This window comes from Rhineura floridana, chromosome 1, assembly GCF_030035675.1.
Source record: "Rhineura floridana isolate rRhiFlo1 chromosome 1, rRhiFlo1.hap2, whole genome shotgun sequence".
NCBI classification, from domain to species: Eukaryota; Metazoa; Chordata; class Lepidosauria; order Squamata; family Rhineuridae; genus Rhineura; species Rhineura floridana.
Genome location: NC_084480.1, coordinates 297,340,004 through 297,353,608, shown reverse-complemented (window position 1 = coordinate 297,353,608; position 13,605 = coordinate 297,340,004).

Here is a 13,605-nt window from a genome sequence, read left to right as displayed (position 1 = left end):
TTTAGTACAGAATGATGCGGCCATAGTATATAAACATCTATAGACACATTAACAGATTCTAACCATCCAAATAGATTAGGAACATAAGCTGCCATCAGGCCATCTAGCTGAGTGTTCACACTATTGACTGGCAGTGGCTCGCCAGGGTTTCTGACTGGGAATGTTCCCAGCTCTACATGGGATTGAACCTGGGCCCTTTTGAATGCAAAGCTGATGCTCTGATAGTGAGCTATGGCCCTTCATCTGCTGCTGTCCATTAAATTGAGCACATCATTCTAGAGAAATGGTGTGAAAATAATTTATGTAAAGCATTTTGAACACCCCTCCACCCTAAGTACATGCTGTGTTGTTTTGTGGTGGAGGTGGTTGTTAAGAAGAGGCCTCTGGATCAGACCAGGGGCCCATTTGGTCCAGTATTCTGCTTCCAAAAGTGGCCAGGCGATACCTCTAGGAAGCCTACAAGCAGTCATGAGCTAATAGCTTTCTTGCATTATATGTCCCAAGCATACCACCTCAGCATACAGATTTTAGTTAGCTATCATGGTTAACAGCCATAAACAGATCTATCCTTTTGAATTTGTGAATGAATATTTATTGTTACGGTTCTTAGACCAGCAGACAAAGATACAAAATGAGAAGATAAAAACGAAATAAGGTTTGATAGTAAAAACAGTTAAAACAATTAAGCTCAAAGTAGTGCTGGAAGTAAATTCCTGTTGAGGTCAGTACTATATTAGTGCTCAGTAGTCAGAGTCCTTCTGCAACGTATGGCCACCACACAGAAGCTTGCCACCTTGGCGGTCACTTCTAAAGTGGCATCCGATAAAAGAAATTGGACATAAAAGGCCTCATCCCGGCCAGGGATACTTTGCAGGATAGGGGTAATAAGGGCAAAATGTAGATCGCGGTAAAAGGTACAGTGGAGAAGAACACTGTCAATTGTCTCGATTGCCTCTTCACCGCAAGGACAGAGCCGCTCCTTAATTGGAATTTTTTTAAACTTCCCCTCCAAATAAGCCGAAGGTAGAACGTTAAATTTAGCCCGGGTAAAAGCTATCCTAAATGTTGGTGTTGTCAAGGTGGTTAGATAGCAGGCGGCGCTGAATGGTTTTGAATTGAACCTGAGATGGGAGTGAGGTGCAGCTCGCGTTATGTGATTTTGGAAATCGATATCCATAAGCCGTTGGAAAATTAGGGCTTTGAGATGTTCTAAGGTAGAGATCGACAAGATCGAAAAACCTCGACTGAGTAATTTGTCTAACTTCCTTTTTTAAAAAAAAAGAACAATCATCCCAGCTAATGGCTTTCACCACATACTATAACCCTGAATTCTGTATAGTAACTATGCATTGTGTATAACATTTATTTTTATCCATTATGAAACTACTCAGAACAATGTCATTAGGTGACCCCATGTTCTAGTATTATAAGCAAGAGAAAATGTCTCTTTACTTTCCTCCATCACATGCATACGTTTTTAAATATCTATCATATCATACTTTGGTCATCTGTTTTCTGAATCAAAAGGCACCAGTCACTGGCCTCATTGGAAAGATGCTCTAACTTCCTTGTCATTTTAGCCAGTATTTTCTCTTTCCTGTAGCTAGTACAAGTCTGTGATATTGTTTCTTACATGGGGCAAATGGAACAGAACACAATATTCTGAATGCAGCCACATCATTGATTAATGCAACAACAGCAATTATAATAATAATTTGCTTTCTTACCCACCCTCCACCATAAGGTCCCAGGGTGGGTTACAATATTTAAAAGAATCATTATTAAAAACAAATCACAGTAACAGGAATGGGGTGGGTCTTAAAGATTTATATTTCAGGTGTCAACAGCTAGGGTAAAGGAGCATCCTCGGTGCCTCTTCAGCATATAAAGGCATTACAACCCTGGCAATTTTATCTTCAACCCTTCCCTGTAAAATTCCATCACAGACATATTTTTCATTGTTGCTGCATGCTATGCTGATGTTTTCAGTGATCTTAATTCCGCCACAACCCAATTCTCTCTTTCCTAAGTAGTTACATCCAGTCTGGACAGCTGGCTCAACATCTGGTAGTCTATAATACTAGTATGATCATACCATTGTGGCCAGAAGTGGCTTACCCAGTGGGGTGGAGCCACAGTAATAGCCTTCCTGCAGAAGCATCACTGCCACTTGCTAGGAGGGCATGAGGCTAGAATTGTGCAGGCACATTGGCAGGAGTACTAATATGTGGCAGCACACCCCAGCAGCCTCGACTTCGATGCTGCTTTACCTTTCCCTCTCCTTCCCTCTTCTGGAAAGCAGCAGTGACACTGCTACTGGGAGGCTGTTGTTATGACTCTGCACCACTGGGTGGGCCACTCCTGGTTGTGTCCCTATCTCGGGGTAAGTCAGATGAATAGCATCCTACAATTATAATGAGAAATTATTTGTTATTTATTAAATGTAGTAGAGTCTAGAGCTGACATTTAGAAAATGGTTCAAATGAAAAATGAAAAGGCAAATCTGGAAGGTGGGTTCCACCTCCAAGGAACTAAGAATAGGATATATCATATTAATATTGCCAAAACAATATGTTTGTTAAGGGCATGGCCCTTAACAGCTGTCATTTCCTGGCATTTTGGAACTGGAGTGAACATGGAAAACCTTTAACACAACATGTTAAACCAAAACATTGTTGTTAATTGAATATGCTACTAGAGGCTATAATACTGCTTAAGAGGCTCAGCTTGTGCCTTTCTTGTTGTCCTTTCAGGGCTAGGTACATACCTTTTTCTTTTCTCAGGCCTTTTACCCAGCTGTATGGTTAGGTTAAATCTGCTATTGGATTTTAGGCAGCTGTAACATTTGATAGATTTATATTTTAGTTTGTATTTTTAATGGATGCATTTGCTTGCCTTAGCCACCCTGGTAACCTCACAGATGGGCGGGTTGTGAATGACTCAAATGAACAAACAGATCAATAACACATGGCTGCTGAAGAGAATTTCGCTGGCAACAGCTTGGAAAGCCAGCACTAGAATGTGCAAGACCTATAAAGTCAAATCATATAAAAAGAAAAGAGCCCTGGTCAGACAGTTTCCAGCTACCATTTGAAGGTGCCAGAGACCATCTTGCTATGATGCCTCAACCCCTGTCCCCTGTCCTTCGTCTGGGCCTGGGAGAGTGGGGTTCTGACTGACGCCAGCTATAAAGGCTGCCTCCGCTGCTCAAGGAGCCTGGAGACCATCAAGATGGGGTGTTTAGGGGTTATTGCTGGGGTCAAGATTTAGTTTTGGAGATGCATTGTTTTTGCTGTTATTTTGATTATGTATTTTTATTGTTAGATCGTATTATGAAGGACCAGCAGCTTGTTTAATTTTATAGTATATTTATTAATATGGGATATTGTTTATACAATTACTTAGTTTGTTATAATTAGTGAATTATCTTGTGTAAGGTTTCTGAGATTGTGAGCCATTTTGAGCATGGTTTACCATGGAAAGGCAGCATACAAACAAACAAAAATGATGATGATTCAACTTGGGATGGACTGTGGTAGCACAATGAAGAGCAATGCAAGTCCCACCCCAGATTTGAACCATGTAGGCTGCCTAGAGTGTAAATTTGGCTTGTGCAGTAATGGCCAGTTATGTGATATTCGGCACTGAAGAGTCAAGATATTTTGGTGTTTTAAATGAGCAATAACTATATTGAACTTTTATAGGGATCTGCAACAGGTTTATCAACACTGTCAGGGGTTCAGCAGTCTGAGGTAAGGGAGCTTTCCTTTTTTGTTCTCTGCCTTTTCTAGGTGAGCCCCCCTGGTTTAAAGCCAACAGCTAGTCCTCCTTCTAATGATGCCCCCCCAGCCCTCACATTGACACACAGATTGAGGTCTGCCCATGTCATCCACCTCTAACATTTGTGGCTCTGTGTGGGTGATTTGGGCAGGTTTCAACTGGGCGTTTTGTTCCCTACTCATTCTGATCTCAGTCTTGAAAGGGCAGGCTTGAGATAGCCATCTTTCACCTTCAAAGATGCCTCAAGGTGTTCACTGAAATTGTTTCCTCTTTTGTTCTTCTTGAACCTACCAAATAACCAGTCTATAGCAACTGCCCTCCAAACTGGCCTCTGCTCCAGGTCTGTGTGGCATCCGCAAACACCATCAGCTAGTGTGGTCAACTTTACAAAGGACCAGAGCTTGGAAGTAACTCGTTATTTTTAACGAGTTACTTGTAATTTGTTACAATTTTAAATAATGAGTGGGTAATTCCTTTACATTTGGCAAGTAACGGAACGACTAGTAATTTCCCTACTTTTCAGCTGCGACTTTAACGTTTCCACGTTAGGTTGGATGATACTTGGGGCCAGGAACAAGGGGAAGTCAGCTCCTGGCTGTGATTGGTGAACACAAGACATGTGCCTCACACTGATTGGACCTCTGCACAGACTCTCTCTTCCCTCATGATCTCGCAGAGCTTGGAAAAGTTACTTTTTTGAACTACAACTCCCATCAGCCCCAGCCAGCATGGCCACTGGATTGGGCTGATGGGCGTTGTAGTTCAAAAAAGTAACTTTTCCAAGCTCTGGAATAGGTAGGGCCTGCTAGCGTCTGAGAGGAAAAAATGGACGCTGGAGGAAAAAGCCAGGGCAAGGACAACGGAGGAGAAGGCAGCAGCAGAATGGCGAAGAGCTGTGGAGATGAGTGACGATGATTTGTGTGTGTGTGTGTGTGTGTGTGTGCGCGCACGCGCCTCTCCTTACCTCGCTGCTGCCTCCGTGGCACCTTCTGCCCCCCCACGGCCTACTTCTCTTCCTTCCCCCCCTTTTTGAACTCTCCCCCTTGTTCCCATGCATACCTGTGTGCTGTATTTATCCAGACAGAGCACTCCTGCCTTTTAAAATGCCGGCTAGCTTTTAATTGTATATTTATTTGAACTCCATCTTTCTTTTTATTTGTATTTTTGTCCTGTTTAATCACAAGACTGAATTGTATGTGGGACAAAAACTGTCTCAGTAATAATAATAATAATAATAAAAATAAAAAATCATTAGGCGTATAATAAATGGCTTAAGGCTGATTTTTTTGTTCTTGGCAGAGATGAGGTGAGAAGTAGGGTCCTTGCAGCTCCTCCTCTCAGTCCCCCAGCTCTCAAACTCATGTTCTGTGAGAAAGAGAGAGATTCCCAGTCCCAGAGAGAAACAACTCCAGGCGGGGTACCTGTGAAGATCACCTCTTGTTGAAAAAAATCCATTTATTGCAGCTGAATATCTGGGCAATGTAAAATTAAAATGTTTAACTGATTAATCCTCTCCCTTTCAATAAACTGATCAATTACATTTCAATTGATTTGCTTATCACCAACACTTCAAATCTATGAGAATTTCCAGAATATAATAATTAAAAGGAGTGCAAGACAATGAAGAATTCAATACAGAAGCTCTAGGACACACAGTTAAAAAAAATCAAGGCTGATCTTTGTTATTGTTTCATGCATTCCCTGGTACAGTAACACACAAAATTACTCTAAAAACAATAAACAAGTGTCTCATATCAAAACTCATTCTTACCAATAAAAATAGGCCCCACTGATTAATCAACTCTCCTTTTAGTTAATTAATCTGCTGAAAATTAAAGCTTGTAGCCCTAGTTGGTTTTTTTTTAAAAAAAATCATTTGACCAGGAAGACAAGTACCGTTCAGTTCGCATACAGTGAATTTCAGAGTTGAGATTAATCTGTTCTCATCACAGCCCAGGCTTGTGTATTTATGTGCAAGCCCTTTCTTGATGACATTGCCATGTGGTGACCAAAGCAAGGAGGAGAGAAGTCTCAGGCTGTGTGGTGCACTCGCTGCAACACAATTGCTGTCTAGAAAAGAATGTGCAGGTGCAAAAAGCAGAAGCTCATGTAAGCTTCAATAAGATGAACAGTGCCAAAGCTGCACAGGCTGCAATAGGCAATGTTGAGGGGTTTCATCATTACTGCTTTTTAGGAAGTGAAGGTCAACCACTGTCAGTGCCACCCTGGGCTCCTACTGCGAGGAAGGGCGGGATATATATAAATATAAATAAATATATATATATACAGAAAGAAAGAAAGGAGAGATGTAAAGGGGAGTATTTCTTTAGATGTTACCCTACTTTCCATTTTTGCTTTCTATTTGCTTCTAGCCCTATTCTGTCACTCTCCAGTACACATGAAGAAGGGCAGTGAGGGCAACTCCCAAACCTGGGTGTTGCGCCTCCAAGTTAGTTACTTAGAACTAGGTATGCCTTTCCTATCTACGATGTATTTCTATAAATGAAATAGCCTTTCTTATTTTACTAAGTCTTAAGTCTCAGTGATCTCAGTGCAGGGTAAAAGCCTGCCACAAACACACACATTGGCACACACAAGCATCATAGACTGTTGACAATCTCTGCTAATATCTATACAAATGTACATAACATGCATCACCTGAACTCACATGATCTAGAGTTACCTTAGATCTTGCAAGATTTGCAAATGAGAAGCAATAGGGTTTTATATTAGTTCTGATTGTCTATTGGGCTATCATAGGTTATATGTTTTTTTCATTTTCTATGGCAAAAACTCCAACTTCATTGGAATTTATGTGATGTGTTCTAATCATTTGAATTTGGCTAATGAATGCTTTATTCTTTCATCAGAACTTTAGCAGTAGTACTAAAATATTAATAAAAAAGAAAAGGGAAAGAAAAAATACTTTACATACATCATTCAGCTGTATTGCTAATTATAGATATAGATATAAAAGATAAACAGCATTTTGTCAAAAGTATTTTTGTCTACATTTTATACCTCATCCTTGGTTTTCCAAGCTTGGCATGGAATGCTTCTCATACAGAATTAATTTGAAATGCTGCATATTTATTATCATAATCATCATATTCAAAATAAAAAATATATGTACAGCCTTCAAGTTGATTCCAACTTATGGTGAACCTATGAATAGGGTTTTCATGAGGCTGAGAGGCAGTGACTGGCCCAAGGTCACCCAGTGAGTTTCATGGCTATGTGGGGATTTGAACCCTAGTCTCATTTTGTTCTCACAATAACCCTGTGAGATAGTAGGTTAGACTGGCCCAGGCAGGGTTATTCAGTGAGCAAAAATGATGCAAATAGGATCTCTTTTAATTGTGCTATCGACCTGCTTACTTCCACTCTGACTGGGGCATCTTGCAGCATGGGGAAGAGATGGGGGCACATCACAGCTGAAGTTCACCCATATAGGAGCATTATCTCTTGTTTATTACAGAGACGCCTGTTGCAGGTTTTGCTGCTGAGAGCAGCAGTCAGTTAGTGCGGCCACTTGAGTCACAGCTTGTTGATCCTGAGGAGGCAAAACTAGAAAGTGAGGTTCAGAAAGGAGGCCCTGTGCACGAGGAGGAGGAGGGCATGAAGCAGTGCCAGTTGCCCACAGCCACATCTGCAGAACAGCAAGTACTATGGTTTGGCTTTGAGAAAGCTTGTACATTTGTGAGCCAGAGTGGGGAAAATGTTGTTGTACGATGCAATTACTGCCTTCCAAGGATCAAAAATCTGAGATCAGCTGTTTTCTCCTCATCCAATGTGAAGAAACATTTTGAGGTAAGCCTTTATCATGCTGGTCCTCAAAGAGTGTCCATTGTCTATTTATGTTTAAATTGTGAAGTTCCTCTTCCATTTTTTCTTGGATTCATGCTTTGTTCTTCTTCCTCAGAGGGCACACCCTGAGAAGCTGAGAGCAATTGAAGAAGCAATAAAGGCAAGGAGACGTGGCCTTCCTGAACCAATGCATGACACCCCTCCTCCCAAAATGCTGAAGCAGCAGCAGACAACCCTTGAGAGGTGGGGATCTGGCAGGGAGCCTGTCACCCAGAGCAATCTCGACAGGAGAATCATTGATTTCATTGTAGAGGAGACATTACCACTTCAGACTGTGGACAAACCATCATTCATTAATCTGGTTCGCATTGGACTCCCCAAAGATCTCACCATCATATGTGCCAAGACTCTGAGAGACAGAATTGAGAAGAGAGCATGCCACATGAGAGAAACTCTTGCAAACCGAATGGGTGCTGTGGCATATATAGCAACCACTGCAGATTGTTGGACTAATGGCAAGAAGAGTTACTTTGGGGTAACAGCCCACTGGATCAACCCAACTACCCTGAAACGTGAGGTCGGGGCCTTGGCTTGTAAGCGTCTGAAGGGGCGCCATACATATAATGTCCTTTCAAAAGCACTGCATGATGTACATGTGCAGTACAGGATCCACAACAAAGTTATGTGCACTACTACAGACAATGGCTCCAACTTTGTGAAAGCGTTCAGAGTTTTCATGGCCAAAGAACCAGTGGAAGCTGCAGGCACCAGTGACGATGATGGTGATAACCAGGAGGAGGAGGAGGCTGAGGTGGAGTTTGTGCCTATCTGTGAGATCCTGGACACAGGACCTGAGGCAGAGGAAGAAGCTGCAGACTCAGGAGAGGATTTTGTTTTACCACCACACCAGAGATGTGCTAGCCACACCCTCAACCTTGTGGCAACACAAGACATAGAGGCCATGCTTTCTGACTCCTCCAAAAGTAGTCTTCTTGGTCCTTTCAAGAAACAGTTTCATTCCTTGATGGGAAAGTGCAGCAAGTTGTGGTCCAAGCAGAACCAGTCAGCCCAGATTGATGAGTATATCCATGCTCAATGTGGTGTGTATCTGAAGGTACCGAATAAGACCAGGTGGAATTCCACCTTTGATGCGTTGAAGCAACTACATGAGCTCCTGTCAACTGTGCCACTAAAAATGCACTCCATAATGGACCGCTGCTCCTTGTCCAGGATCACAGCTGCTGAGATTGAAGCGGTACAGGAATACACAGAGATTATGGAGCCACTAGCCCAGTCCCTAGATGTCCTGCAATGGGAGAACGGCATGTTCATGGGGTATTTGCTACCAACGCTCTGCAATCTGGACCGCAAGTTAGAAGGACTGGAAAACAAACCTGAGAGGTACACATACTGTTTTCAGCTGCTGAGAGGTGTGCACGAAGCCCTAAGAAAGCGGTTTGCAGCTATCTGGGAGGACAAGAGGCTTCTTCTGGCAGCCTGCCTACACCCTCGCTTCAAACTAGATTGGCTGGAATCGTGTCAGGCCACCACCCATACCAACAAGTAAGAACATTAGGGAAGCCCTTTGGGTGGATTACTCCAAGGGAAATGTTGTCTCAAGGGAGGCATCAGAGGGCTTAAGGTGGTAGGCAGGGGCTGGGCCTTTTCTTCCTGGGGCTCCTCATCACAACCTTGGGTTGCTGCAGGTAATCCTTAAGGGTCTGCTGTGCTGCCCCATGAGTGTGGTGACTTGGTCACCTTTCTACCTTCCATGTCATCATCCACAGGCTCAGGCTGGACCCTGAACCAGGGGACATGACAAGCATCAGGAAATGAAGAGCAGATGATGGTTTCCTAACATATATGTGTTAACATATCCTCTCTCTTTCTTAGATACACAATGGAAGCCTTGTTGAAAGCCGAAATAAAGATGGGTGTACTTAATGAGGACAGTGATCAGTCTTCAGATAAAGACCAGGAAGGAGATGACTTAGAAGATGATTTCTTTAACTTTCTGCCCCAGGGCAAGAAGTCAGCAGTGGACACTGCTGAGGAGGAACTGGTAAGGTACCTGAGGTCTCCCAGCAGGGAAGTGTCATCACTCCATGGCTTTCCACGTGTGCTGCGGTGTTTTTTGCAGCACAACACAGGCATGCCTTCAAGCGCTGCAGTAGAACGCCTGTTCAGTACTGGTGGCAACATAATGACTGTAAAAAGACATTCCTTGTCTGACATGCTCTTTGAGCATCTTGTTCTTTTGAGACATAACAGAAACATATTATAAAAGCATTTCAAGTGTAAAATTTGATTTCAAGAGTTGGGGTATCATCATTGCTTGGGGGGATGTGAGATTCTGTTATGCCGTTATGTTAATCTTACAGATAATTTTTTTTATTCTACTACTCCCTGTGTGTGTGTGTTTATTTTTAATATTGTTTTAGGCTTCTTAGATGTGCAGCAGCCAAGGCCAGCACCTTGTAGGAGTTTTTTTTAAAAAGTAACTGAAATGTAATTGTAGTGATTACTTTTGAGAAAAACTAAAGTAATCAGTTACTTTCAGAGCAATTGTAATTGTAACGGTAATTACTACTTTTTGGGGCCAAGTAATTGTAACTGTAATTTATTACTTTTTAAAAGTAATCTTCCAAGCTCTGCAAAGGACAGCCTTATTTGAATGGCCATCAGAGGACAGCCCTCTAGTGCAGTGGTGGGGAACCTTCAATCTGTGGGCCTATCTATCTATCTATCTAATTTATTTATTTATTTATTTATTTATTTATTTATTATAATTAGTAGGGTTGTATCTGCTTCCCCTTCCCAACCCCATTTTTTGTTAGGGTTCATGGACTAGATCTGGGTAGGCCCTGGGTTGTCCCAGGTCAGACTGGGGCCACTCTAAAGCAACGGACCAACAAACTAGAGGATGGGGTAAATGGCACAATTCTGAGGATGAATAATCACATGAACCAGATATGACTCCTTGCAATGCACAGTGATGGGGAAAGGCAGTCACCTTTCATCCACCGCAGTGTTGTAGGCTGCCATAGCTGATTGTATGAACAAGGGCATTGGGGAAGAAATCCCCTCTCCCACCAACTGATCATAACATCAACAAGCAAGGTCATTCAAGCATTTTACTAAGAGTAAATTTGCAACAAGCACTGTTGTATTATTTGTCAGTTCAAACTGAACAGGGCAATTGCTTCATTCACTTTGCTGGCAACTTTCTGATATGCTTAACTGATGCCTTTCTCACACATGTGAGAGAATCAGTCCATAGTCACTGACAAACAAGCTAGAACTGCTGGTATTTAAATGTTGGCATATTCCGGTTCACATAGACACAAGCGATCAGGCATCTCTGGTATTGCAGCACATAGCCAGAAAATGAAGAGGCATGACAAGATGAAGTGTGGGTAAATCAAGGGCAATGCTTATTGGAATAAAGCCAATTACATGCTTGATTGCATAATAAATGATCTGCAGAGACAAGTGCGGAATCTATCTCATACCCAACTGGGTGAGGACACCCTACCATGGGAAAGGGGGTGGTCCAAGCCCAATCCCCTTCTCCAGGCCTTCCCGCTCCACCCTCCCTCACACAACTCTGAGTGGGTGTTACAAGTTAGCCCCAAAGGTGAGCCTTATCCTGCCAACAGGCTGCACAACTTGGAAGGCAGGCCTCAGAACACACCAATCACCTTAAAGGGTGCCTAAGGGTGGTCACCAAGCCCTACCTTGTGAAATTCCACACATATCCACCACAGAAGAGGACAAGCCTCAGCTTAGTCCCTCTTCCCCCACCTATGGCAAATTATTTCATGCAGGGCCCTCTGCAGATCAGAAAGAAACTGATCATTACCCCGGTCAGACATACGAACACCGTCTGGCTGGTAAAGATCAGCTCTGCCACACTTCACCTCGAGATGATGTATTACCTTGCCCAGCTTATCAGCAAGGGTGAGCCGGACTTCCCTATTTACCTTTCGACAAACCTTGTTCAGGCACTTGGGGTCAACCCCACCCCTCCAAATCCTCCTAGGGAGGATATCAGACCAAACAATCACTGTCCCAGGCCACCTCCTGCATATGGCCGCAAAGTCCAGGCAAACCTGAATGACAAGGTCTTTCCCCTTCAACATCCCCAGGTCATTGCCACCCAAATGTATAATCAAAACTTGTGGAGGGTGCTGCACGAATGAAGCAGCAAACAGCATTGGCAGGAGGCGTTCCCACAGCATGCCACGTCTACCCAGCCACTGGACTGAAGCGCAATGGCTGATCCCCAATTGGGTCCCATGCCTTGTCTGTGATGCCCTCCTCTTGGCCCAGAACACCATGCTGTGGCCACAAATGAGTACCTTGACTCTCTCCAGCACCCTCCAACCTGTTAAAACAGAAGCAACAATTAACAATGTGCTCATTAGCGCAACAGTCAACAAGGGCCCTTGATTGGCCTAACATAAGCATGGAAAGCACCCGATTGCCAGCACCCCACTGCCAGCAAATCAACCCGAGGAGCCCTCCAGCACAGCCAATTGGCCTAAAACAGAATCCCAATCAGTGCTATACTGAATGTTCTTATTCTGTAGACCCTTAGCTGCCTTAACCCTTGCCCCACTAGCCTCCTGAGGCTGCCTATTCCACCTCTCTAGTGACTGAGGCCATATCAGACCCCTCATCCTCCAAGAATGAGGACTCCTGAGGTGGAGGAGGTAGCCTCTGAGCTGGCCGCTTCACTGCCTTGAAGGAAAGTGGAAGTTGACTGCCTTCAAGTCGATTCCAACTTATGGCGACGCTATGAAGAGGGTTTTCATGGTAAGCGGTATTCAGAGGGAGTTTACCATTGCCTTCCTCTGAGGCTGAGAGGCAGTGACTGGCCCAAGGTCACTCAGTGAGCTTCATGGCTGTGTGGGGATTTGAACCCTGGTCTCCCAGGTCATAGTCCAACACCTTAACCACTACACTACACTGGCTTACTCTTACCTTTTGGACCCCTGGTGCCCTTCTTGGAAGGCATAATAGCATCCACTAGGCAACCCTTCAAGAAAAACCTAAACAGCTAGATCAAAAAGTGTCCAAGAAGGCTGCTCAAAATGGCCACTGACACCCATGAAGGAGCAAAATGTGCTCCAAAATGGCCACCACACATGAGGCAGTAAAATGTGTTCAAAATGGCTCCTCAAAATGGCCACCGAACACAAGACAGCAAAATGTGTCCAAAATGGCTGCTCACATGAAGGAGCAAAGTGTGCTCCAAAATGGCCACCCCACATACCTTAAAAAGCCCAAAATGGTCACCGCCAAAGCTGGCTGCCTCCAAATGGCTACTACCCCCCAAGAGCAGCAAAACTCCCAACCTGAAAATGGTGGGAAACCCACAGATGGCTACCTGCCACTCCTCAAAAATAGAAAACCCACGACCTGAAATGGCAGGAAACCACCAATGGCCACCAACCAGACCCCAGGCCCAAGGAAGCCCAACCAGCCATCCCTAGTCCCTCTGGGAATGCCACCAGGCCATGCCACCCTCAGCAGCCCCCGGTAATAGGCCCACTGCTCCCTCAAACCATGCAGCCCCAGAAGATGCTGAATCTGCTCTGCTGTCACCGCTCCACCAATTGCCGCCGTGACAAGTGCTGCTGCCGCTGCTCGCCTTGCCCATGCCAGGCCTGTCGACCCTCTGCCACTGGCCTGACCCACACCAGGCCCGTTCGCAGTCCCTGCAGTGCTGCTCTGCCTGCTGCTACTGTGCTGATGCTGCTACCACACCACCACCTCTGCTTCTGCACTGCCACCTGCTGATGCTGCGCCACCGCCTCTGCTGTGGCACCGTGCTGCCTCCTGCTGCTACTGTGCCACCACCTCTGCTGCCACGCCGCTGCCTCAGCCTCCCTCCGACACCCCCATGCCCCAACAGAACAGGCTGCTCTCAAGGTAAATTGCAACCGGCTCCACTGTCATGTAAGGCTGGAAAGAGGCCAAGGGCAGACAGAGCAGGGCTTAAATAGCTACCCT